A 27,683-nucleotide genomic window follows, 5' to 3' on the forward strand; every position below is an offset into this window, starting at 1 on the left:
CTTTACTTTTGTTCTTACTAAACTTTCGCTTGCAACTTGGCAACCAGCTTGCCTTCCTCGCTGCGGGAGCCACATCTCCATCTTTCCGCCAGTCTGGTCGCTTGGTCCCTAGCTCCCCATGGCCCCTCGGCGGCTCTATCTTCCTAATGTGTTTCCTCGAAAATAAGACTTAACCGGAAAATAAGCCCTAGCAGATTTTTCAGGATGAAAAATCCCCTGCAGGTAAGCCCTAATGCGTCTTTTGGAGCAAAAATTAATATAATACCTGGTCTTATTTTCGGGGAGACATGGTAGTAATCCAATCAGTTCTTCCTGCACTCCTAGAATTGATCAAATACCTATCTTCTGAATTGTACTATCAGCCAGACAGCAACCAGAATGGGGGACAAGAAATGGTAGCCTATGTGTACATGTGACATGACCAACCTATTGTAACCAGCTGTTTCACAATCTGTCCTGCCCAGCGGCTCAGATTGTATGTACACCCTGGCTCACTCTGACAGACCTGCTCTTGACCCAACCTAACCCTTTAGACTGGGTATGGTTTCCCTTGGCCACCAACCTCTCATCTACAACTGTCCACTGAAAACAGAAGAGTAACATTAAGAGATTTCAAGGACTTCCTCCACTCATGTGGAAGAGGGGGGAAAAAAACACAACAAGGTAAATAATGTAAACTAAGAACCTCCAGTTCAAAACAGGGTCAAGTTTGGGGAAGCAGGGGGAGGGCAGGAACTATTAAACAAGAGTTAGACTCATTAACTCACCTGAATTTTAGAAACAGCAGAGTGTGGTGAGAAAAGTCTCAGTGATATTCCACCATAATGGGGCATACCAAAGCAAAAATAAAAGAATTTTTTTCAGGAATTATTTCCTCCTGCAAGTCTCCTGCCCTAAACATCCATTTATAAAGAAACTTCCAACATTTCTGAAGTCTAAGAAGTGGGACTGTGTGTGTTGTGTGGGGCAACAAAACTTCCCTAACACCCTGAGCACATGTGATTTTGATTGTACATAGAATTTCTGGGTGTGAAAATAGTATTTTTTCATTCCTAGTTTTCTGGCTGTGCTCCGAGACTACTTTTCTTATCAAGTTATTTTTTACTGAGATCCTTTTGGCGGAGGCCGAGCCGGGGGTAGACCTATGAAAATATTTGCACATACACATTTCAGCACAACTAATGATACCAAGTGTTCTTTGAGGTTCTAAAGAGAAAAACACAATCTAAAACTACCTAATCCTACAAAAATTTCTGCTGTGGGCAATCACCAGCATATCTAAATCACATAATTGTTATCATTAGTAGGGAGAAAAAGGAAAAATTACCACCTTCTGAGAACTTACCAGATGCCAGGTATTTAATATGTGTATTTTTAACTAAATCCTCATAACCACCCTAGTTAGTAAGTGGTTACTATTAATGTCCAAATATTACAGATGAGAAAAGGGGCACTGAAAGGTTAAGTAAAAAGTAAATAACTAAGGGGCAGAACCAGATTTGAATCCAAGCAGTCTGACCCCAACATCTGGGCCGCTCGCTGCTATACTACCTTCTACCCTAAAAGTTTTCACTCTGAAACACAGGAAAGATGAGTATCTATACACCCCTAGACCCCAGATTACTGACCCTCTTTACAACAATCCCAGTTATCTTTGAGATTTTAAATTATTTAGGAAAATAACCTGGCAAGTCCTTCTTTTATGAAATTAAACTGTCTGGAGAGAATTAATGGCAGCTATTACAGACATTAGCATCACTCACCAAGGATAATGGGGCCCCCTAACTGTTCACCCTAATGCAAAGCTCACCACCTGAGAGACCCTGTCTAGGTACAGAGATACCTGTCAATTACATATGGCTACTTTCTTACATTTGATTGGTTAAATCAAACATCTGTAATATGCAAGAGACAAACAAAAGTTAAAGAAATGTGACAAAGAAAGAAAAAGAATTCATAAAACGGAATAGAACTTGTTCAGAGCCCTCTAATTGAGATCCTCTGAGTCAAGGTATTGCATCCATAAAGCAAGACACGAAGCTGTTGAAAGGGGGAAAAAAAAGTGAGAAAATTAAAAAAAGAAAAAAGAAAAAGGTAGTATAAGGTTTGAAGTTGCAAAGATGAAATCGAGAAAGTAAACCAAAACACAGACAAAAAAATTTTCAAGGGAGACAGCATCAGTTCAGGAGGTCAGCATTTGACTAACAAGAACTCCAGAACAAAAAGAAAAATTTAAAAATTGAAGAGTGAAAGTTTTCAAAGAAATAGGAATTTTCCACAACTAAAAGATTAAGTTAATAGGAGATGTTACAGAAGTAAGTGTTAGGAAACCAGTTCAATCATCCCTTAACTGAAAAAGGAAATTTTTTCCTAGAACGGAGAGTCCAGGAGAATGGAGTAAGGTTGGATCCAGGTTTTTAACCTTGCTTTGAAGAATTGGTCTTTTACTATGTCTGCTTCCTCCTTTTAGCTTTGTTTTCAGAATCCTACTTTCCCCCACCGGTACTGAGTCTAAGCTGTGTGTTTATGTCTGAACAAGTCGTTATGGCAAGGTGGAGAGAACCAGATTAGAATAGTTAGAGCCTGGTCCCATGCCCACTCTTGGGGGTCGGGGTGGGGTCACCCCATTTGAATCACATGTATGGGGGGGAGGTGGGAAGAAGGTAGTTCTCGGAAGTTAAAACAGGATGCCATCATCTCCCCATGTAAGAGTTCTCAGGTGTATTCTTTTATTTATTTATTGTATTGTTTGTTTTGAAAGCTTCCTTAATTTTTCCATTTTCAGACCTCTCATCTGAACCCCAGAACTCTATGTCCCCAGTCTACTGTCTCCTTTTGGTGCTGGAGCAAAGGGCAGGCATGCTTACTGCCCATAAAATACCTGAAATCCCTAACCTCAGTTTTCTCCACTAGCAAAGCCCACTATGTGAACAGGTCATCGGGCCCTTTCTGCGTGCCCTGTGGGAACTGAGGTTGAGGACACTGGCACAAATGAATGCTGGTACTCTAGCTACTGCTACTGCTCTGAGTAATAATAAACTGGGCTTCATCTCTGCCTCCATGCCTTCCACCAGCATCCATAAAATTGTGGCAGGCTAACTTGCTAGCTTTAAGTAGAGAGTAAAATCTCAGATCCTTTATAATTCTTGACAGGTGGTAAACAGGACAAATCAAGAAATGAAAGTATCAGCATAACAATATATGACTAGACTAGAAGAATCAAACATAGAAACAACTGACGTGGTCACCCTGGGAGAGCAAACTGAGGTGGGGAGGTGTGCGTGGGACAAAGGGATTACTACTTTCACCATAAATTCTTCTGAACCATTACATTTTTTCCCCACCATGAACATGTATGTGAAAAAGACGTCTTTGCTGGCTACCTCAAAGGCAAAAAAAGAAGTGTACAAGAAAAACTTTTTTCAGTATTTCCACCCCACTAAAACTGGATGTGAGCATTAAGAAAAGTACCGAATTAAGTACGATGTTCTCATCACAGGTCTACAAACCTAGACGGGAAACACTCTTCTCACCAATGATCATCTCAAGCCAGAAAAGTCTCAGTGTAGCTCCAAAAACAGTACCTCATGTCTTCCTTTGGAGAATTTTTCTTTAAATTAAATGATTCCACTAGCCAGGTATACAACAGTGTCCTACAACCTCTCCTCCACAAGGCACATCCTGGCTTCAGCATGTAAATATGTATCCTTAAGCACAATTTCCTGCAATTGTAGATTCTAATTTATGCCTCTAACTTGCCATTGTTTTAAAACTGAAATTAAAATTAGTTTACGATACTGGAGATAACCAGGTATAGTTTGAGACTCCTTGGGGCAGAGCAGAAATTATTTTATGCCACGGGGCAAAAATATGCCATCTTATAAGGAAAAAAAGTAATTCACATTAAAGAATCAGAATTTTCTAATCAAAATTTGAAATTACCAATATTTTTCTGTGTGGTAGGCATTGGATGATTGTTCCTCTTCGTGTAACTTTATATAAATTACAGGGAAGTTTTTCTCTCAGAATCTAGAATAGCAAAACCTACCTACTGTCTACCCCTCCACTCCCCCACTGAATTATACTTCTCATATAGCCACATGGTAACTTGCTTTCTCGCTGAATCTACTATTTAGGGAGGATGAAGAAAAGCATACAAATTCGGCCCCAGAGATCAGCTAAATTGTTCTTGAGCTAAACTAAGTTTAAGTAACATGAGGTCTGGTTAGGAGTCAGCTCTGGTTTTATTTAAAATATACTTTATTTAAATTAGCATTAACTTTTAACATAATATTACTGCTTCAATCACAGTGGCCTCATTCAATCTATTTAAGTCATGGGCAGCTGGCACAAATAAAAGATAAAGGTCTCTTTGTGACGTTAGAGTTCCACGCAGTTGTTTCGGGTTTCTTTTTCACTTTTAGGTGCTCCTCACTAGGAATGCATTTTATGGACTGAAGTTCCTCTACAGGTCAGACTGCTCGAGTTTGAATTCCAGCTGCAACACACGTACTGGCTAGGCTGGCTGCTTAACCTCTAAGACTAGTTCTCTGCAAGACAAAAGGGACGAGACTACTTTCCTCATAGGGGAGTTGTCAGATAAAAAAAATAATAAAGATAAAAATGATAATACACATAAAATGTGTAGCATAAGGCCTTGTCAAAAGGCAGGCAGGAAGGAAGCTATTAATACTGTCACCCCTCACTTGGTGGCAATCACCTCCAGTGGCGAGATGCCCCATCTGCACACACACACTCACCCCAGAGACTCTTTCTCATGAGCAAAGCACCACTGATGGCTCTGACAAGCAACTTCACCAAAAAGATGCTAGAGACTTGAGGCAGATGACATATTTCATTGAACTAAAACTCAGTCCCTTTATTCGACCAAGACTATACAGAGTCCTTAAACTTTGTACAGGGTGTTTGCCTTGGTATCATGATGGAACACAGTGGCCTCCAAAAGCAAACTTTTAAAATAATGGACATAGTACTTTTAAATATGAAGTTTTAAAATGTAAATTGGTTTACAGCTATCTTTCTTACATGTTACTTTCTTTCCTACCTTCATTCATTCAACAAATGTTTGCTGAGTACCCATGAGACACTTAAAATAGTGAACAGTCAAAGCCCTCAACTAATAACATTCTGGTGGTGAGAGAGACAACAAATAATAAGCATAATAAGTAACTGACAAGGAGGCAACAGCTATGGGGAATTTGGAAGTGCAGGGGGAGAGGAGCAGTTGCCATTTTAAACAGGATGTTCCACATAAGCTTCCTTGAGAAGGTGATATATATAAGAAGAAATTCAGAGGAGGTAAGGAAGTGAGGCATGAAAATTTATCTAAGAGAACAGTGTTCTAGACACAGGGCACAGCCAATGTAAATCTAAGGCAAGTGCATGCCTACGTGACTCCCAATGCCACCACTACCTAACAAGTAAGCAAAAATGTCAGCTATTGCTACTAACCTCTCCCCCCAAAAAAATCTGTGCTAATATAATCAAATAGATCTATTTATAAATATCGTTCATTCAACAAATATTTACTGAACACCAACCATGTGCTAGGCACTACTTACTATTCTAAACTACGAAGACCTCAGCAAGGGGTCTGAGGTTGACTACAAAGCATTTATTAAGTATAAGAAACACTTTTTTTCCTGTTCTTTGGCTTACTAAGCCTTCACTGATTTTAAAAAATCAGAAATCAGAGATTTACAGAAATTTGACCTCCAGATAAAGTGGGATGATACTATACTGGAGTATCTCAAAGTCTATCTTTACAGCATAGATACTGGCCCCCTATTACGTTTCTTTACCAAAACAGATGATAATTTCAAAAGTACTAATAGGGACATTATGTTAGTATGTTCTCCCCCATGCCCCTGAAGGGCCAAAACACTGCTATTGGTAGTGTAAAAATTTTTCTACCACCCTCCCTAGATTCACATCAATTAGAGAACAAACGTGACACCAAGTCCAAGGTGCTCTGTGCTACATGGCTAAATAGGAGGTGGCTGCTCTCTGAGATCTCACACCATGTGGTACGGGAAAGCATACGCATATACAGCCTTTCTTATGCTATTTCCTACTTCAAAAGTAAGTACTGCTCACACTACCACACAGTTTCATAGAAAATTACTATTATTTTTTTTCCTAATGTTCCAATCAAAAGCTTTTAGAGTTAAATACACATTTTAAAAACACTTATTAGTCTATAAAAAAAAAAATGACAACTTGAACAGAATATATTTTATATAATTTATCTGAGCCCACTTAGCAACTGGAGTAAAAGGTTAGAAAGTTGAGAACCGCAACAAGAAATATTATATAAAATGAACCAAGTGTCCCGGGGAAGAAAAAGCTGCTGAAGAAGTTGATCACCACCAAACCAGGATTACAAAAAATGTTAAAGGGTCTTCTTTAAGAAAAAAAGAAAAAAATCAAAAATATAAATAAAATATAGCAATGAAAAAAATTCTCACCGATGAAGGTAAACACATAATAAAAGCAGTAGCAGTGGATCAACCAACACTAAAGGTAGAATACAAAGGTTAAAAGGCAAAAGAAGAAGATCATGTATAATTACAACAGATACACACAAATGCAAAAGAAGTGAAAAATAATGACAACCACATAAACCTGGCAGGGGTGAGTAAAAATGATAGTGATTTTACAATGTGATCGAATTTAAGTGACCATCAACTTAAAATAGACTCCAATAAACCAACCTTGTTATATACGAAGAACATGGTAACCACAAACCAAAAATCTACAGGAGATATACAAGAAATAGAAAGAAAGGAATCCAAACACAATACTACAGAAAGTCATCAACATACAAAAGAAGAGAGCAAGAGAATAAGAAATGAAAAGAGAACTACAAAACCAAACAGAAAACAATAAAATGGCAATAACTATATACTTATTAAATGCTCCAATCAAAAGACAAATGGATAAAGAAGATGTGGTACATACATAATGGTATATTACTCGGCCATAAAAAAGAAATGAAATCTTGTCATTTGAGACAACATGGATGGACCTAGAGGATATATGCTAAGTGAAATAAGTCAGACAGAGAAAGACCATGTGATTTCATTTATATGTAGTATCTAAAAAACAAAATAAATGAATAAACAAAACAAACTCATAGATACCGAGAACAAACTGCCAGATGAGAGGGAGGTTGGGGGCAGGGTGAAAAAGGTGAAGGGATTAAGAAGTACAAATTGACAGTTACAAAACAGTCATAGGGATGTCAAGGACAGCTTAGGGAAAGAGTATAGTCATAATATTGTAATAACTATGTGCGGTGTCAGATGCGGCAAGACCGATCAGGAGGACCACTCTGGTAAGTTACATAAACGTCTAACCACCATGCTGTACACCTGAAACTAATATAATATTGAATGTCCACTGTAATTGAAAATAAAAATTTAAAAAAAGGAACCAAATATAATGTACCTGTTGATTAGTTTCTTTTTCCCCAATTAAGTTAAAGAGTACTTTAAGATGAGTTGAAAACATGGGTGAAAAAGGAGAAGGGATTAGGATGTATAAATTGCAGCTATAAAAAGTCACAGGGATGTAAAAATTACAGCATAGGGAATATAGTCAATAACATTGTAATAACTAAACATGATGCCAGATGGGTACTAGACTTATCGGGGTGATCCCTTCGTAAGTTATATAAATGTCTAATCACTATGTTGTACACCTGAAGCTAATATGTCAACTATAATTGAAAAAAAATTTTTTAATTAAAGACTAGTTGCAAACACATTTCTAAGGAATGTACGTTATAAGAAATGTACGTGAGAAAACAGGACACAAAAAATTCATGCTTTTTTAACCTTATTTCCTAATCTACTTTTAATTAAGAGAGCAACTGCCGAGAAACATATTCTTCACTTGTCTTCCTGTCAGTTTACTGTAAGTATTTATGGGGAGAAGGGTTTCTCTTCTAACCTTAACTGTCAGGTCTCCTCTTAAGATTTGCGTAAATAAAGTGACAGTATGCTGTGATATGCTTCACCCAACCTAGCAGTACATTAGCTGATCGTGTAGTCCACGTTTGTAAGGCATCCTGGCTAGAGTAGAAGTACTTTCTGTACCTAAATGCCCTGTCAGGCATGTTAGAGCTACCCTCTGTCCTCATGCTTTACCAATGAGATTAGGAAACACAAAAACTGTGTCAACAAAGATGGGAAAAAATAGGTGTACACTCAAACTTCAAATACTCTTTGACCCAGCAGTTCCACTTTTAGAAATTTATTCCACAAGACAACCTATAAACAAGGTTATTCACTGAAGCATTATTTCTAATAGAAAATTATAGTAACGACTCCATTTCTCAACCTCCCTTGCATTCAAATGTGACACTAAATTCTGGCTAACACAGCATGATTAAAAGTGTTGTGAAGTGGCAGCTTCTAGAAATCTTCCTGTTAAAAGGGTAGCATGTAACCTTTGCCCCTTCTTGCATCCTGCAGCTTGGAATGGTTGCAATAGCTGGAGATCCAGCTAGGTCACTGAGGACACAAGTAAACCCAGTGGAACAGTAACGGTACAGAAAGAGCTCAGGTAATCAGAAGGGGGGTATGAAGACAGACTAGAGCTCTCTCTCCCTCTCTCTCTCTCTCCCCTGTGCGTTTGTTCTGTACAATTGTCAAAACTCATCGAACTGTCTGCCTAATATCTGTGCATTTTACTGTATTCATTATGCCTCAAAACAAAGAGAAAGAGCGATACCTCAAATGCTATACCAGCCCTAGAAGCTACCCGAACATTTACAAGAGAAAGACTTTGTTGTTTAACCTACTGTTGGTTTAGGTTTTCTATCACTAATACACTCTTCATATACCAATATGTAAAGAATGACAAAATCAATTGAAAAAGGCAAGATAACTGTATGGAGAATATGCTTTATGTTTTTTATTGAGGGAGGGTGAACAGAATTGGCTGCCTCCAGTGAGGGGGAAGAGTGTCCTCGTGATATAGAAGAGAGAAAATTTACTTTTTGCACCTTTTGCATTTTGAACCATACGGACACATTACCTATTCAAAAAACAAATGTTCTTTAATCCTATTAAACATTCCATTTAATTTTTTCAAATTTTGGTATATGCAGATTTTAATGATTGAAGACATACTGACTTTAGTTTCAAGATGATCCCACGTTGAATTAATTACCCGAAGAACCACTCGATACAAAAATGACAAAGGAATAAAAGAAACGTTGGGGGGGGGGGAAGGGATGGAAAGTGGTGAGAACTCTTTCAAGGGGAAAAGACAAGAAAACATTTTAGCCACAAAGAGAAACATTGATGTCATTCTACTGCTAGAAATATATATTATATATCTTTTAGTTTAGCATTATCTACTTTTAGTGAAGAACAACAAAAGCCACCAGCTAAATCAAAAACACCAACAAGGCTTTTCTCTTGATTAGCGGAAGAAATCATACAAAAGGTTCTTCTTCTTGTTAGGGGAGTATAGATTATGAAGAGTTACAAATAGTAATGTGAAGGTCTGTGAATCAGATTAACAAGTGAAATAAAATGAGAATTTCTGAGAAATTTCTCCAATTGACCTTAGGTGGTTTTCTTTTCTCAACACTACTTTAAAATTTGCATACGTAAACTGCTACCTTTTTCATGGTATAAGCAATATAACAAGAGTCACTCAAAATCTACTGCACTCTTAAAATAGACTATTTAATTTTGTGTCGGTTGCCCAAATCTCAGCCTACATGTATATGCATTTTTAAATATAACTAGTATGATTTTTGTGTATGATTTTGTGTATCTATTTTATATTCCATTTTCAAATGCTTATTTCTGTGTAATAATTAAATTGCACAAAATGAAAAATGTTCACTTTAGAAATACTCATAACATTTTAGATTTTCAAAGGTATCTCAGTAAAAAAAAGCCCTTTCTCACACCAATGTCAGATGACTATCCAGATCCTAGGGTAGAGGTCATCAACCATCTACAGATTCATCTCAATTACACAGAATCTCTCAAGTGAGAGATTAAACACTAACATTTAAACCCACAAAGGAGACAGCATTTACATCCTCTGGCTGATAATGGTATCAGATTGTTTCTAAGAGTTACAAACAAAATCACTAACCCCTTAGAAATGAATAGTAACTAGTGTGGAAATTTCACATGGAGTCTCTGGAACACACTTCAGCATAGAAAAAAATCATTAACCCCTTCAAAGTAAATGCTCCTGACGGCAAAGACTACATTTTCCAATACAGTTGTTTGTGTTATCCTGTAAGGTAGAATTTCAGCAACATACACTAAACAAACATTCAAATGCAGAAAGCTCAAAGTAAGCACAATTAACGTTTGATGAATGAGTCAAACACTAACCGTTTTGAAACAATACAATGCACAGGGAAATAAAATTAAGCTTTACTTATCTGAATAAGATGTCTACGTTATAAGTACACAACACAAATGGCAAATTTCTTAAAGAAAACTGAGTAGCTATATTGAGGTTCACTGATGAAGACTTGACATGGTTTTCTTTTAAAAAGGGAAAAAGTTTCTGCCAAGAACATTACACTGAATTCACATTGAAATCTTCAAAAATGGTATCACTGTTAAATAAACCAAGAAGACTAACGTGCTTTGCAAGTAGGAAAGTGGGAAATTACTCTCATCATTTTTTAAAAATTGGTAAGGCAAAAACTAAAGATTAGTTTTCTTATAACTTCTCCTAAATGATCGATTTGGAGGTGAAAAAAAGGACTAATCAAATTAATTTCATATGATGTACTCCAAAAATACTAAATAAACAGCATAAACACAAGGACATGGATTACTCAAATTCGAGTCTAACAAATTTGTATTTGATTCTATAGGAAACGAAGATTAGTAACTGTCAGTCCAGTACTTAAGGGACTTACTCAAGCCAAAATCTTAAGACTTTTAGCAGAAATTCCCACTGGATGATAAGACTGGTCAAGAGGAACATATCTAAATCAGACCATTAAACAAGAGAAAGATTCAACAAGTGTTTGGTAAAAGAAATGCTTGGGAACACCGGGGACACATGAAAAAGACATTTAATATTCAGTAGTCCAACCAATAAGTTGGTAAACAGATTTTAATCTCAAAAATTAGTATCTTTTAAAGAGGCATGCTCCCCTTCTTACAGCCTTTAAAAGGAGGGGAAATCCAGGAGACATTCATAAAGGAACAATCCTTACAAGAAGCTTTACAACTCCTAATTCTCTACTAAAACAGGATAATTAAAATTCAAGCAGGACAGAAAAGATAGAGTCACAAAATAAAACAAGATTAACAACTACAGTAAAAATCAAATAATTTTTTGGTAATAAATCCAAGAATATCTTAGGTAACTGAAAAAATTTATAATACAAAGGCTAAGTCCCTAAATCAAATAAAGAAGAGAGAAAATAAAATAATTCATTTTTTAAATTCAGAAGTAAAATAGTAGCTAACATGGATGGCTTAAGTTTTCAGTTAAATTTCAAGACCATGAAATTTTTTTTAAATCAGTAGTTCTAAAATGTTTTATACTACAATTTTTAAGCATAAAAATATTTTATACTATATAATCTTAAAATATATGCAACTAGAATGTAAAGTTATGTTTTAATTTAAGAAACAGTTACAACCTCCTGTTAATAAAACAAAAATGTGAACTTTCGAGTAATGTCAATATTTGAACTAATAATAAATTTTATTAATATATATTTGCCAAAAAGGAAGAAAAAATCCACAAGGTGTTATACAATATGACAAAAAATAGATTCTTTAATAAAGGCTGCTACTTGCCAAAGAATATATAGAAAATCTGTAAAATAGTGCTAAGAGAAAAAGTGATATAACTAATGCACTGATCATAATGCCTGGCAGATAAAACATACTGTACTTTTTTTTAGTAAATGAATAATAAACAGGTCTTGAAATTCCACAAGTTAAAAATGTTGATGTGTAACTTTTATTTAGCTAACCATATAACATGTTAAATAAAACACAAGCAAAGAAAATGTCAAATGAAAGACAGGCTTCCTAAAGCATAAAGCCTATGGCCTTTGGACTTATATTCAGGATCCATTTCACAGGTCTCAATGCAGTGTCCCAAGTAAGCTAAAATGCCGTGATGGTGGAGGAGCTCGTCATCTAGGGGAGGCCTGAACTAGAGAAACCTCTCCCCTAAGGCTAAAGTGACTGGTGTGTAGAAAGGACCACGAACCTCCAGAGAATAATCCTGATGACTGAACTTGAAATAAAATCTCTTGCCCTACTTTGAAAACAAGTTTGCCTCTCCTGGTTCCTGGACAACAGAGCAAATGTGTCCTTTGAGACTTCTTTATCAAACTCAAATTTCATCTTCAGAAACTCCAGCTAATCAATAATTCCCTACTGAATGATTTTACAGCTACAGATTCCTTTATAAACAAAATTAAACTTTTTAGTTTTCAAGAAGCAAACTCCTACAACAGAATCTGCTAGAAGTTACCCAGCAGAGTAGAAAACAAATCAGAACTTCAAAAAATTTAAAGCTACAGATTTAAATAGCCAAGTCATGTCCCTAAAGATAAGGGGGGAAGCTCAGCCTTCAATTATGTGTCTACAATTTGGGGACATAAGATACGAAGCTTAGAATTTAGTGGGGGAGATAAGATTAATACACATGAAGCAATTACAGAGCAACAAACAATGGTATACAATGAAGAGCTAAAGTGTGTTAGGTGGCTGAATACTCAATACATGTACAACATAGGAGTTCGCGAAATGGAAAGATTGCAGACGGAATGGAGAGTCCCAAGAGTTTTTATGGGCCGAGGCTTCTCACTATGGATGCTGACATTTGGAGAAATGGAGAGGGGAAAGCAAGGCTGAGAAAACTGCCTAACTGAGCACCAGGTTTGTTGCAGGCAGTCCCAGACACACGTGAGGAAGAATGAAGGAACAGACGGACCATCTTACAGAGTCTTAAAAGCTACTTTTAAATGTCACGCCATAGAAACCTCGTACAGGAGAGTAACATCCCAGTAAAATGTTTGTTCAATTAACCTGGCAACTGCACAAAAAGACTCAAGAGAGCAAATAATGGATTTATGAAAACTATAATACAGACAAGTACAGACATCTAAATTCAGAATAATCAGTGGACTAGATCTATGCTACCCAATACAGAAGCTACTAACCACATGTGGCTTTTGAGCACCTAAAATGTCACATAGGTGCTCAAAAACTGAGATGAGTCTAAACAGAGATGAGCTTTAAATATAAAATGCACACTGAATTTCAGACTTTATATGAAAAAAAAGAATGCAAACTATCTCAATAATTTTTATATTGATTACATTTGAAATCATGATGTTTGAGATATAATGTGTTAAATAATATATTAAAATTATTTTCAGCTGTTTCTTTTTACTTTTTTAATATGACTAACTAAAAAATGTTTAATTACATGTAGCTCACATTGTATTTCTATTGAACAGTATTGTTCTCTGGTTATCTCAACTTTCCTTACCCTCCCATTCCCAAGATTTAAAACAATTTTAACATGTGCTCATAAATATGTACATATTTATAAATCTTATCTCTAAAAACATACCACTGTACTAATACATGATATATACAGTATAAACAAACACAAAAATAAACACTTAAAAGATGAGAAAAATAAACAGAAGTTCTAATATTTTTCTTTTTGCAATACAATGGACTATCCCACACACTCCATTTTGGAGGCCTAGGATGTTAGCAGAGGCAAATCCAAGTGAAAGATTCACTAAAAATGTAATGACTGGTTAACTATGGGAGCAAAGGAGACAGGGTGACATAACGCACATCTACTATTTGCTACTTACTCAGCATCCGGTAGCCCATAAATTTCCCTTAGGAATCCACTGCTTGCCCATCATGCTGTGTAGGTAGCAATGACCCCATCCCCAGCGCCAGGGGTAGACCCAGGCTAGTTAAATCAATTAGCATGTCCATTATTATTAGTGGTTGGTTCAAAAATGTCAGAAATATAACCCAAAGTCAATGAAATACAAGCAGACATTCGCTGGGGCTTCTGGGAAGAGAAACTCTCTTCTAGCAGTAGTTCTTAAGCTGAGGCTCACAGATTACCCTACTTCCAAGGGGGTTAGGTACAGAATTCAGGGTGCCGATAAACTCAAATGAAGGTGAAAAATTATATCTTTACTTTCACTAACCTTCAACTAAAATGTAGCATTTCCATGAGAATACAGTCAACAGACCACAATAATATTAGCAGTACTGGTCATTCTGTCAACAGATATTTTCCTATCACATGATCATTGGTTGTAGATACCTCCAAACACTGATACTATTCATCACTACTCAGAAATTATTGAACCCACACTAAATCTTATTTAATAAAGAAGTACATATTATTATCTTACAATTTTAAAAAACATTTCCACAACCATATTTTAATGAAACTGTTTTTCTTTATAGTGCTATGTGTTTTATTTTAAAACGTTACTCAGAAAAGGGGTCCTAGAGGCTTCAGACTGTCCAAGGAGTCTATGGGGCAAAACTGGTAAGAGCCCCGGCCAACAGCTCTGCAGAAACACTCTCCTTCCCCGCTCTGGACTTGATGGCATAAGGTCGTGGGCCTTGAGCTGCTGACAAACACGCCCTGACCCCAAAGGGACCTACATCACAGAAGCAGAGCTCATTAAATGAAGGAGAGAAGAGAAGGATGAGGTTCTGATCTCATAGGTACCAGTGGCTCAAGCTTCACCTTTGGACTTTTCAGTATTGTGGGCCAGCAAATTTGAGTTGTTTTTCTGTTACACTCACAACACAAAAAATCTAAATGGTACAGTTAATTTCTATAGTTTCTATCTCAGGAAACTAGAACAATACCCACGTCTTTGCAGAGAAACAACAAAATTAGAAAAGTGTTAACTTTGTCATGAAGAGGGATTCTAGGAAAAATGAGTTTAGTCTGTCACAAACAGTGTACTGAAGACTCTCTCAATACTCCAATCTATTCTCACATGGACTTCCTGTTTTATAGAAGATGGACAACGAAAAACTACATTTTCCAGACGCCCTTGAAGCTGAGGTTTCACATATGACCCAATTGTGGACAAGCAAGCATACCTGCATAAGATATCGAGGGCAGAAAGTAACATATAATGATGGTTCTGGTACAGCATAGGAAATTATAGTCAATAATATTGTAATAACTATGTACGGCATCAGATGGGTACTATTCCTATAGGGGGATCACTTCTTAAGTATGTAAATGCCTAACCACTATGCTGTATACCTGAAGCTAATATAAAATAATATTGAATGTCAACTTTAATTGAAAAATAAATTCTAAACTGTTCATTCATCCCACTCAAAATTTACATAGTATCTTCTTTTCTCAATAAATCCCACTTGCTATAACTACTTAGAACAAATGTTCTTACTACACATTCTTGAACAGTAAGTTAAGCACAAACAGGGATATACAAGAAGTATCCTATTAGCAGTTAGAAACCTAACAAGAGTTAATACCTTATGGATACACAGATGTAGGCATGACCGGGAAAGAATTAAAATTGTGAAGCCCTAAGAAGTAAGGGCTAGATCACAAGGAGCACAAAGAGTCAAAAACAGAGCTTTAGATAGTTTGGATCTAGAAGAATAGTTACCAGCAAAGCTGAGAAATCAAGAGCAATCAGAGATAAGCAAAGAAAGAAGAGAAGCAAGGACTCAAAAAATGAAGAGGTCTTCTATACAACTAAATACCAAAGATGACAAACAGGATAAGAATTTAACTAAAAGATCTGAAAGTACTGTTTTTCACATTACTTCCTTCCTCAAAAATTGTCATTGGGTGCAGAATAATGCTCAAACTCCTTCCAAAACTGGGTCTCAACCACCCTTGTCTGTTACTGTTCCTTTATACCGTAATTTCTAATTGCAAAGTCTATTTAAAAAATAAAAACAAAAAACAACCTCTTCTCTGGATCCTCAAATAAAGGGCCAATTCCAGGCCCACACCTATGAAGCTTTCTCTAACAGTACTCTGCCTCCGCTGAATTCATGTAACATTTATTTCTCTCTCTTTAGACACCTAACTAAAACCCAAACTAAATTATAAGTTTGAAGAGAGAAGAGCCTGTGTTCACTTCTTGATATTCTGAACACCTAGCGTAACGCTACTCAAATGTGCTAACAAAGCAGGCCTTTTGAACAGGTAGTTTCAGAAGAAATTGGTGGAGGTAAGATTGCAGGAGATTAAAAAGTTAATTAAACTGACTTGGAAGTACATGAAGGAATCTTTCTGTGGTGATGGTAAGGTTCTATATCTTGACAAGGTTACAAGTCACACAGATGTATGAACCTGTCCAAACTAAGGGAACGGTACACGTAAGATCTATACATTTTACTGTACAGATTTCACCAAAAAAATAAGTAAACAAATAGTTCACAATAGGCATGCTGAAGTGTTTAGGGGTAAAGTATACTTACTTTAAAATACAACAAAACTATAAGATGGATGAGTAAATGGATAGAGGTAGAGAGGGAGCGGAGTACAGTAGGTCATGTGTGAATAATAATGGATGGGTACAGTAGGTACAGTAAATACAGTAAAATATATAGTAATACAGATACAGCAAAATATGAATTAAAGAATCTAGGTTGTGGGTATTTAGGTATTCAATGTACAAACAATTCTTGCAACTTTTCTGTGATTGAAATTCTTCATGATAAAGTGTTAGGGAAAGAAAGCAGAGTGGAAATAAAGGCTGTGAGAGGCTTCGATTTAAAGAAAATTACTGACAGAAAAGAAAAAGAAGGTATATACATACATGCCGGAGAGTGGGATGTCTGAACTGTCCCCCTTCTCTCTATCTCTAATTTTAGACTGCCTGCACAAACTAGTTCTAGCCTTGAGGGCTTATTCTTGCCTCAAAGAAAGTGCTCACTCACTCAACTCCCATTTATTCTAGGTCAACCCAAACCCGTGGAGTCTAGACTCTTTGATAATCTGTCCCCCATTCTTTCCAGCTGAGTTTCTAATACTTCCTTAACACAGATCTTTAGATGAGACCTGTGCCAATCTGGCATAACATAAATGTTTCATGCTCTTGGTCCAATTCTGGCCCCACAGACCTATGGCAAAGGAATAAGGTCAAGGGTCCTCGTAGCAAGAACAATGCATCTGAGTGTCACAGTCCCTGGCTGATACCTGACATAGAGGGAGGTACTCAAAAACGTTTGCTGGATGAATGAAACCCGTGCCTGATAACACACATATACAGCACTTAGTTTCACATTTATAACTACATTGTGCTGATGACAGAAAATGTATGTGCTAGGATTCTGAAGATGAATATTTTAAAAGGGAAGATCTGGAGCCTGTTCTGTGGAGAGCTAATGAGAAGATGGAATTGGAAACGGAAGGTTGATAAACTCTTTCAACTAACTTTAAGAAACACCTACACTTTAATCATTAATGCTTTCCCGGATAACACAGTAAGTTCATCAGCTTCAAAATACGGTAAGCATGAACTAAAGGAGAAAAAATAAATTATGCAAAGATAAGGATTGACAGGAATTCAATTTCCAGATGGCCTAAATGTATTTGGAGTTAATCTGCTCTTTTTTGTTGTTGTTGTTTCCAAAGGACTGCAGATTATGCACTTGCTAAATTTTGCCTTTGCCACACATGACCTAACAAGGAAGGCATTCATTATACTATAGCAGCTTCCCTCAAGTATCTGGTTCTAAACAGCTGCAAATTTTGGAAGGTAACAAACACCAAATGATGTCTCTCCCCGACAAATATTAAAACAAGTTAAGGTCTACTAGAAGAATATCAAAACCAAATTAAATTGGCTCAGTATACATTTAAGTTTAGCAAATTTATATAAGAATTTAAATTCTACGTATGTTAATAGAATTGATCTGACAAACATATCCTAAAGAATTTCTAAAATATAGCACTTTCATTTTTCATTATATTTGCTTTTATCTGTCAGAAAAATGCCATATCATTGAAGACTGGCTGATTTAGTCCCTTCAAATGCTATAACTGGATAAAAGACAAAATATTTTAAAATAATAATAAACCCAATCACAAATAAATTTCCACTTATAAGAAGTAAAGGCTGCTTCCTACACCCAAAACTGCAAGGCCTGGGTGAAAAACATCCTTCCAAGAAAGTAGAAACAAACTGTAAAAATGTTTCAGGAGAGTTATGGCTTATTAGTTAAATAGTTATGCAACTATAGGAATATGCTGGCGTTTTTATAACTGTCACTGTTCCTCAGTCACATCAGAATACTAAGACATTCATTCTCTACCCACTAACTCATTTTCCCTAAGGAAAAATAAAAGTTTCATAAGCCCTAACAAAATAGAGAGGGGAAAACGCACTGCCAAGGAGGAACTATTTTATTATCATCATTTATGTCTTTCAACTCACATTCAGTTTGACTTTGATCCTTTCCCATTTACAATAGTGCACTTGATTTACAGAGCCATGCAGCCTGCCTCAGAAAGGCCATTCTGAAAAAACACATGCAAGGGTCCTTTCTGTACCTCCTTCAATTTCATTACATATTATCTTGCCATGATCCTTTCCTCTTAAACAGCAGGTTGGTTAACATCCTTCATAGCAGTTTCGTGTTAAGTCGCTACCTATCAGTCTTGAAGATCCAAAGGCTTCAATTTTTCTTTAAAACCTTCATTCAACATTGTCACCACACAATTTCCAATTTCATAAAAGGAAAAAAAAGAGCAATTCTCAGTAGTACACACAGTGCTGTCAAATTTCCAAGGCATGGTAAGGATCAAAAGGAGATTTACAGGAAAGCCTTGCTTTGTGAACTTCCAGTCAAATCTAATAGTAATTAATGAGGATAAATTTTTGCTTTCATGTCCCTTGTTAATGGGCATAGCATAACTTCCATCTGCATGTTGAGGCAAAATCCAGAGAGACAATAAGTTATCAATCACCTATAAAGAGCAAACCGAAAGAAAGGAAGAAGTATTAGCCACCACAAAAAAACCTACCTTGTAAGTCAAGGTCAGTGAAGAAGGATTGAGGACTTCTATTCAAGCTTCCTGCTGAAAACACAAAATTGTAATTACGAAATTGTAATTATGAAATTGTAGTTACGCTTCAATTTTAAGCCATCTACCTTTCAAACTAGATACTATTACATGAGTCTACAGAAAGGAAGGCACGATCAAAGTATTCACAAGCTGGAATAGCTGGAGAGAGTCAGTAATGGCAAGTGAGTGGTTTTTCTTCCAGCCTGATCTCTTTTGAAAGCTTTGAAAGAAAACCAATATTCACAGACAAGGAACTTTTTAAAAATTCAGTAGTTTCATAGTTGAAAGCACTACAGACAAAATTTTAGTTGCAAGTCCAGACAAGCAGTTCTGGGATGTTATTATATTGTTATGGCCCAGCCCAAGCAAGAAAGCAAGAAAAAGGCTTGCTGCTGAGCTATAGCCATAGGAAACCTTCAATTATCCATGGCAGCATGGGACAGGGAGACTCTGGATAAATTAAATCCTCAGGTAATTATTATTTAAGAAGAATACTGGATTAATTCAAACACCTCACCCCCTTTACAATAGAAAAAGTTCATCTGAGACACGCTTTCCCTCTTCCAGGCCATTCTCTAACAAAAATGCGAATGAGCAGATAGTTGATGTCAAAACCGGCTAGCAAAAAAGAGGAAGGTCACTGAATTATCAGCACTCAAATTGGTCCAATTTTGTTGACAATTCCGATCACAAACCATCAAACTTAGCTTTCTGAAAGGCATTTACATTAAACACCCAACTACCCCCCCACCCAAAAAAACCTTCCTGATTTAGATGTTTCTGAATGAAATGTGTCTTATATTGAACTGTACTAACAATGCTTGTTTGATATTAAGTTAAAGAACTTGACAACAATTACATTAAAATTGTAAAATGCTGATATGGAACAACTTCCGATTCGAATTCTGCTGCGAGTCCAAACGTCGGTAGGAGACTGAACTTCCTTTTTCTCCCCGCCAGATCCTCCCGGCCCATCCGCGCCAAGGTCCCCACCAGAGCCTGCAGTGACATCACAGCCCATCTCCTGGAAACCCCTGACGTCACAGACACGAGGGCCCACAGCACTATGACTTCATCGAGGACTGGGGCTGACCCGCAGCCGACTTGCGTCTGCCCAGAGACGAAGGAAGCTGCCAAGCCTCCGTCCTGCACAGTCCCGATAAGGGTTAAGGGCAGGCACCAGCTCACCTGCGCTGGGACAGGGAAGGGCAGTGGCCGAGCTGAAGCGGGCGCGACCGTGCGAGGTGACCCCCACCCAAGGCCCGACTTCCTCACTGCCGCTGGTCCCAAAGGTGACTGAGAGAGCCGGTCCGGTGCCTCCTCACGGCCTATCCGCGATCTCCTAGGCTTCAGCCCGGACCGAGGACCCCGCTCCCGCCCGCCAGACCCTCTAGGGCCCGCGGGGGCGCTCAGCGCGTGGCCAGTGCGCGGGTGGAGGCCGGCCCGGGAGGCGGTGCGAGCCGCCGGGTCCCTGCCCTAGACGCGCCGGCAGCCCGGCACCCACGGGCGGCGCCCCTGCCCCCACCCGCCCCGCGTCCCGGGAACGCAGGCAAGAGGCGGGAGGGGGGCGGGGAACGGCCACGGTGGCCGCCGCCGAACCCGACCGTGCTGCCCTCGCGCCACGCCACGCGGCCCCGACCCACCTGTGCTCCTGCCCCGGCCGGGGCCTGGCCCGGGGCTGCACACCCCGATGCAGCGGCGGCAGCAGGAGGCCTGCCTTGCTCCCTACCGCTGAGGCGGACCGAGCGCCCAGCGCGGCGCGGCGGAGCCCAACGCTCCCTACGAAACCCATTTGTTTGGCTAAAACGGCGTGACGTCACGCGCCGGCCCAATCGACGGTTGGCCAAGGGAGGGGCCGAGAAACCAGGGGTTCACAGCGCTTCCTGCCGGGCATTCTGCAGTACTTCGGGCGCTGAGCCCGGGAAGAGTGGGGGACTTAAAGAAGAACCGGGTGAAGCATCTGCGGGCCCCCAAGTGGTGGAGAAGAGAGGAAGCTCCAAGACCTGTAGGGAAAGCAATCAAACACTCAGGCTAGCCAGAATGGTAATGCCAGTGTTCAGTCAATAGCCGTGACAAGTTTATTAGTACTTATGGGTGAATCTGGAGCTATAAATGGTATTAGATTACTATTAGATATCCTAGTGGACTTCGGTTCCAATTTTAGTTCTGCTACTAGCTCGAAAGGCTGGGCTTCAGAGTTCTCATTTGCAAAATGAAGAGGTTGGGAGAGTTCCTTCTGTCTATCATTCTTTTCCAGGCGGATCATGGCAGAAATACCTACCAGCACGTACATAAACTTTGAGATTGACAATGGATTGGCTCTAAAGCTGACCAGTGGGCCACACTTTGAATAGCACTGGTCTACGCAAAGGAAGATAAGACTAGATAGGAGGCAATGAAACCACTATAGGCAAGTCCTCCCATTGATTCTATTTCTCCATTCCTACAGTGGGAATGATCCCGGAGAAATGAAGCCAGTAGAACCAGTGCAATGTGCGTCAGACCACAGGCCCTCGGGAGGGAGCTCCCGGGTGGGGATGGTGTGGCACAGTGAGGCCACAAGACTCAGGAGCTAGAAGAGGAACAAGATTAAGGTGGCCTGAGGTGGCACAACAGCAGAAAAAGTCTAAATATAAACAGCATAAGATTTTGGTTATTCCATCAATGATTGGGACTTAATCTCAAACCGGCAAACATCGTATTAAAACCTAGTACAAGGGCTTGTTTGTAAGACTTGGTTTTATTACTGCTCTCTGCTCAGGAAAAAAACCAAGGCCCTACCACTTATTCCTTAATAAGCTCACTCCTACCTCCAAAGGAAAATCACCCACCATCTCATCTTCCTCCCTGCCCCCAAACTCTTCATCCTTAACCAAACCTACTTCCTCCACTTCGGGAGAAAGGAAGCAGGATTCATCTAGGCCCATCTTTACTGCAGAATTGGGTGTGATAATGCCTTTCCCTACCTACTTAACTGCGTTATTATTAAGCTCAAATAAGAAAAAAAGGCATAAGCAACAACTTGCATTCCTGATGTCTATGGAATACAAGTGCTGCAGTTAAGCAGGAAACACAGAAAGCTTTTCGTTAGTTAGCTCCTCTATCAAGTCAGGCAACCTCTGTTCCATCTCAAGATCTTTGGGCCTTCTCATGCCTTAACCTGGAAGGCTCCTCTCCCCTCCACACCTGGTCAGCCCTACACTACCTTAGGTGTTACCTTAAAGTTCTCCTTCCAGCAATGGATGTGCCAGAATTTATATTTAGGAGGGAACTTGGAGGAAGAGGGAGGTAAGCTGGGGAACTTAAAGTACTTTTGCCTGGCAAGTCGTTTTTATTTAGATTTTATTATTCAGGGGTGACATGGGAAGATGGCTAAAACCTCTTCAAGCCTGGACTTCCCTAGCCATCTTATTTAGTCTTCCCAAAAGTATCCTTTTTCACAAAACTGTATGTCATTGATTACACTAGTTTATTTATTTATTTATTATAATGCCCTGTGGAGGGACAGCTTCAAAAGGATGGGGACTGAGTGTTATTCGTTGCTGTATCCTAATGCCAAGACCAGTGCCTGACATTTAGAAGGTAATAATAATGGCTGAATGATTTCTTTCTAAATGCTAGAAAGAGTTTTCTGAAAGGACATCAGTGGTCTACACTAGAAATGGTTTAACCCCTGCAGTTATGAGAGATGAAAGAAGTTTTTAAAAGAGAGGCAAAAAAAAAAAAAATGGGTAATCTTACTTCTCCTAGAAGAAGACTCTTTCTGCTGGGGTTTTCTCCAGGAGTTGTTCTCTCCACAGTATAGTAAGACCAAATGTGATGGGCCAGATAAGACCACAAAGCCTGTAGCCTGAAGCTGCTCATGTGGGAACACGAGGTCTTGGAGCTTCTTAGAGGGCCAGGAGGACTAGAGGTGTACTTAAGAGACTGGAAGCCTTTTCCACAGAAGGAAAAGAAATCACAAAAGAAGAACGCAGGTTTGCATATCCCACTAATTGTTATAGCACAGAAGGAATTAAATCCAGCTGAGACTCATGCTGTGTTCCAAGTACAAAATTACAACACGCAAACAGAAAGCAGCTCATCACACACACACACACACACACACACACACACACACCATCCCCAAGCCCATCAATCCTTCTTCTTGCTCTTATGATAAAATCAGAACTCATTACTATGGCCCATTATAATCAGACACGTCACCTTCCTTGATCTCTCTCCATTCTCACTTTTGTCTTGGCTGAATGCTACCTCCTCAGAGAGCTTTCTCTAACTCCAATGTAGTATTTCAGCCTTGTCACTTTCCTTCAAAGTATTCATGCATGGTACACAATAGTCATCCAATAAATATCTATTGAATTAATAAAAATATTCATACTTTTTCTCACCAAACGGTTTAAACCAGGATGCAAATGTTCATCACCAATGGATGACTAATAAAAGTAACAAGAGTAGAATGTCTTATACATTAGAAATAGGACCTGAATAAAGGAATTTATTGCCACAAGAATATGACCAAAGTAGGAACATCTGAACTCTGAGGAATCCAACCAATCAGTCATGATTTTGGTGCTTCAACACAAATTACCCTTGATTAAACTTTCTAGATCACCAGTTGCTTGTAAGGATACTTAACGTTATCCACTTGGCATTTAGACAGGAACTAGCATTCACAGGGTGTACTCATTCTTAAATAATTCATATTTTTAATAAGGTCCTGGTCTATTTGTTGAAATATGGCAAGAAAGAAAATGGTGATGGGGGGCTGTAACTGCCCACTGACTATCAAATAGCAATTCTATCTCTCTTTTGAACAGAATACTGATCTCTAACACCCTCTCTGTGCTTCAGGGAAGGTGGGCCCAGACCCATGGGGTGAATAATGAATAATGACCTAAGTTAGTGGTTCTCAATGGGATGATTGGTTGATTTTTGTCCCCAAGGGGACATTCAGGAGTGTCTAGAGACATTTCTGATTGTCACACTTGGAGGTAAGTGCTATTGGCATCTAGCAGAGAGAGGCCAGGGATTCTGCTCAATATCCTACAAGGTACATTTCAGCCCCCACAACAAAGAATTATCCCTCTCCAAATGCCAATCATGCCAAGGTTAAGAAACCCTGCTAATCAATGTGGTCCCAATCTCCTTATCAGTGATTGGTTCAAGCATGCGATGCAAATCAAGTTAATAAAATGAAATGGAAGTGTACTGAGATACTTCTGGGAAAGGTTTTTTCTTACCCTTAAAGAAAGACATTCATTGTCTGTTGAAATGAGTCACTTTCCTAAACAAAATATTTACCAACAATGAGAGAGAGAGATCATACAGAAAGAAACAGTCCCTCGTGTGTGGCTAGATGTCAGTGTGACTGTGTGTGGTGGCAGGTACTGTGGCTGCCATCTTGGAACCATGAGAATTGTTAGCTGAAGAGACTTCAGAGAATGGTTAAGCAGAAAGATGAAAATAACCTGAATCCTTGATGACATCATTGAACCTCTGATTTAACCTTGAGACTTCTTGTTATATGAGATAATACTATTATTATGTAAGTCATTTATAGGACTTTCTAAAATATTAGGAAATACCTGATACATATATGTATTTGGGGGACGTTGATAGGAAATAAAATGGGAGGGAAAACACCGATCTACTCCTTTGGAGGCAAGCTCTACAATAAGTTAATAATAAAATAATTTTGTTTTGCTATGTTTCCAGGATAGTCTTTAATGATACCAGAAGCTGATAAAATCAGTGGGAAGAGAATTTTGTACACATCTGTGTGCTCTAAATAAATGAGTAGGAAATCATGTGACGTTTGAAATCTTTAAGGAAATGACATTTTCCAAGCATTAAAATTTAATGTGGGGGAGCCTGCAGCATGAGAATGAGTGTAGCCAGTCTGTCCTATTCTTCCTAAGCTCCAGCAAACCTAATTCACAGGCACCTGCTATAGCCACGGAGAGGCTGCCTGGCTAAAATAACCCAGTTATATCATCTTGCCAAAATGGTCCAGGGGATGGATTTTTCTTAGAACTGAGTTCTATAAAAAAGTCACCAACTTATTCTGCAGTTTCAGGATTTGCTGACATTTTCTACCCGGCATCACTATGCATTTAATACCAAATCTTGCTTTGAAATACCAAAGACACTTTTCAAAAAGTACAGAGCTCAGTTACCAGTATTTCCATGCAAAAATCACTTGTTTTATTGATTAATAATGTACCCAAACTAGATATTTTCCGTGGAAGAGTATACAATGGTTTGCCTTCTTTTGAATGCACCACCATATGGATGGTCTCACCCCACTGTATTAGTCTACTGTTACTCTAACAGACAGTCCCATGGATCTTTCACCACACCTCACTTCTTACTCCTTCCTAAGACTGCTGAGCTACGTGTAAATTTTTGTGTGCCTTCAGCAAGACACCATCTGAACAGTAATATATACGCAGATGTGTATTAGTAAAGTAAATTGAGCCTGTATCGTCCTTCTTCTAGATGCCCCCTCCTCAACAATGCCAAAGTGTGCCCTTTTACAAGGGCATTATGATGACCTTGTAAAAGGGTGAGGACATCTGGTTTCTCCCCCTAGTTCAGAGCTACTCTGGTTTTCTTATGTCAGAGCCAACATTTTCACACTTAGATGATACACTCCTTCAGGCCCCATTGCTCCTGTGGTGTTTGCCATCTGTTACTTTTACTTTGGCTGCACTTTTCTAGCTTTCTCTGTTTTCCTTGTCTCTTCTGCTTCCATCCCTATTACATCGCCCATATTTCTTGACTTTCTTCCCAAATGACTTTTAGTGCCATCACTAGTCAAGAAGAAGACTCTTGTTGGTCCATGTATGGTATTCCTGGAGTCTCTGCATACTGAGTGTACGTTTGAATCCTCTCCCTTTCTCAGTTACGTCCTTCCTGCCATGCTACTCAAGGGCTACTTTTGCACGGCTGCATGCATTTTCTTTTTTACAATTCCAGTACTGGCAAAGCTCTAGAGCGCCACTCTGAGCAAAACCAATGTGTGATTAATATGTGCGGTAACAGTCTCATTCTTAAATTAAGTATTTCGTTAAAATGTCCTAAATATGTTTTCACATATGGGTTATTTTGTATATTGGCACATCTGATTCCTAATTTCCTGTTTTTAGAAGGAAGTTGTGCTCTAATAATAAAAGCTCTGTTGGAATATCACAGAAAAAAATTTGTTTTTCAAGCTCCAAAATTACTGGTGGCTAAGCCACTCTTCCTTCAAGAGGCTATACAAAAGACAAAGTGAATAAAATTAGTATTCTTTATTTTTTTACCCTTTTGCCATTGCTCTTACATTTGGGTGCCTATCAAGCTGTCCAGGAAAGAGGCAAGAACTCTGGTCCACACAAACATGCTATCCACCTACTCCAATATCGCTGTCGTTAGCATAAAACTGTCAGTCAAGTTTAAATCCAGAGCAGGACTGACAAGTGCCTAATACAAGGAGGAAGAGGAGGAGACAACTAAAGAAGAGGAGAAAGCTGTTTTCAAATACTTAAGAAAAAGTAAACTATTTTTCCTCTGTATATTATTTGCACCAATTTATTGTGGAGAAAAGAAGAAAAAGGGATCTGGATATGTGGGGGTGGATAACTACATGGAGATATATTCGTACAATGGAATAAGAAACAGCATTTAAAATGAATTATCTAGGTCCATGTGCATCAACATGTATAATCTCAATAAATATTTGGTTCAGTGATAAAAGCCAATTGCAGATGGATACACACTATATGTTACCATTTACACAAATCTTAACATGCAAACAAAACACGTAACAACAATGCCAGGAACTGCTTATGGACAACTACAATTACAATAAAAGTATAAAGGTATAGACGAGAAGGGTCCAAGACAACTTCAGAATAACAGTTACTTCTGGGGAGAAAGGGAAAAGAAATGATTAGAAAGAGGCACAAAGAAGAACTTCAATCATATTGGTAACATTTTATTTACTTAAGAAAGAAAATACCTAAACCAGGTATGGCTGGTTCACAGTTAACATTTTAAAAAAATCTAAGTGGTGAATACATAGGTATTTGTAAAATTACTGTCTTTTTTTTGCATGTTAGATGTATTTCATAAATGTAACAATTTCAATTCACTTGAAAATTTTAGAAGAGGTCATGATATGAAAAAATAGCCTTGGGAAGAAAACCAATTATTGTTAATTATTAATAACTTAATAGTTTAAATTATTTACTACCTGTAGGTAATATTGATGCAAAGCAGAAAATCTTAGGTGCATTCCTATTTTCTCCTCCCAAAGCATTTATGAAACAGACTCTGTTAGCTGACCATGTAAAAGTCATACTACACAAAATGTACAAAAATGAGTGGAGGAAGTGAAGCTAAGATTTCTGTCTCTACTTACCTGGCATTACAACTCTGTTTTTCCAGTGAGAAGACAATAACAAATCCCCGACATTTATAAGCCACTTGGAATTTGAATTCTAGGGGCAAATGCTTCCATTATGCTGTTAAAAGCATACACAGAACTGGCAGTGAGACAGAATGTCATAGTTCTCTTGTCCTCCCTAAATCAT

At 38.3% G+C, this 27,683-nt stretch overlaps 1 protein-coding gene across 17 annotated transcripts in view; it reads right to left on the reverse strand.

The window, feature by feature from the left end:
- The window catches only part of FBXO34 (F-box protein 34), an 82,387-nt gene extending 61,500 nt beyond the window's left edge, over window positions 1–20,887 (reverse strand). For 10 of the 17 annotated variants that reach the window (XR_002136847.2, XR_002136848.2, XR_012494675.1 and 7 more), the window contains exons 1-2: window positions 20,748–20,887; window positions 19,063–19,116 (exon numbers count right to left, since the gene is read on the reverse strand). The gene's annotated coding sequence lies outside the window, so the exon portion shown is untranslated. Of the gene's footprint in view, window positions 1–19,062; window positions 19,117–20,292; window positions 20,553–20,747 lie in introns of those variants that run through there. The other 7 variants (XM_019725761.2, XM_019725765.2, XM_074327445.1 and 4 more) reach the window with 3 other exon arrangements.
- Between the last annotated feature and the right edge of the window lie 6,796 nt (window positions 20,888–27,683).

This window comes from Rhinolophus sinicus, linkage group LG03, assembly GCF_036562045.2.
Source record: "Rhinolophus sinicus isolate RSC01 linkage group LG03, ASM3656204v1, whole genome shotgun sequence".
Lineage (NCBI taxonomy): Eukaryota > Metazoa > Chordata > Mammalia > Chiroptera > Rhinolophidae > Rhinolophus > Rhinolophus sinicus.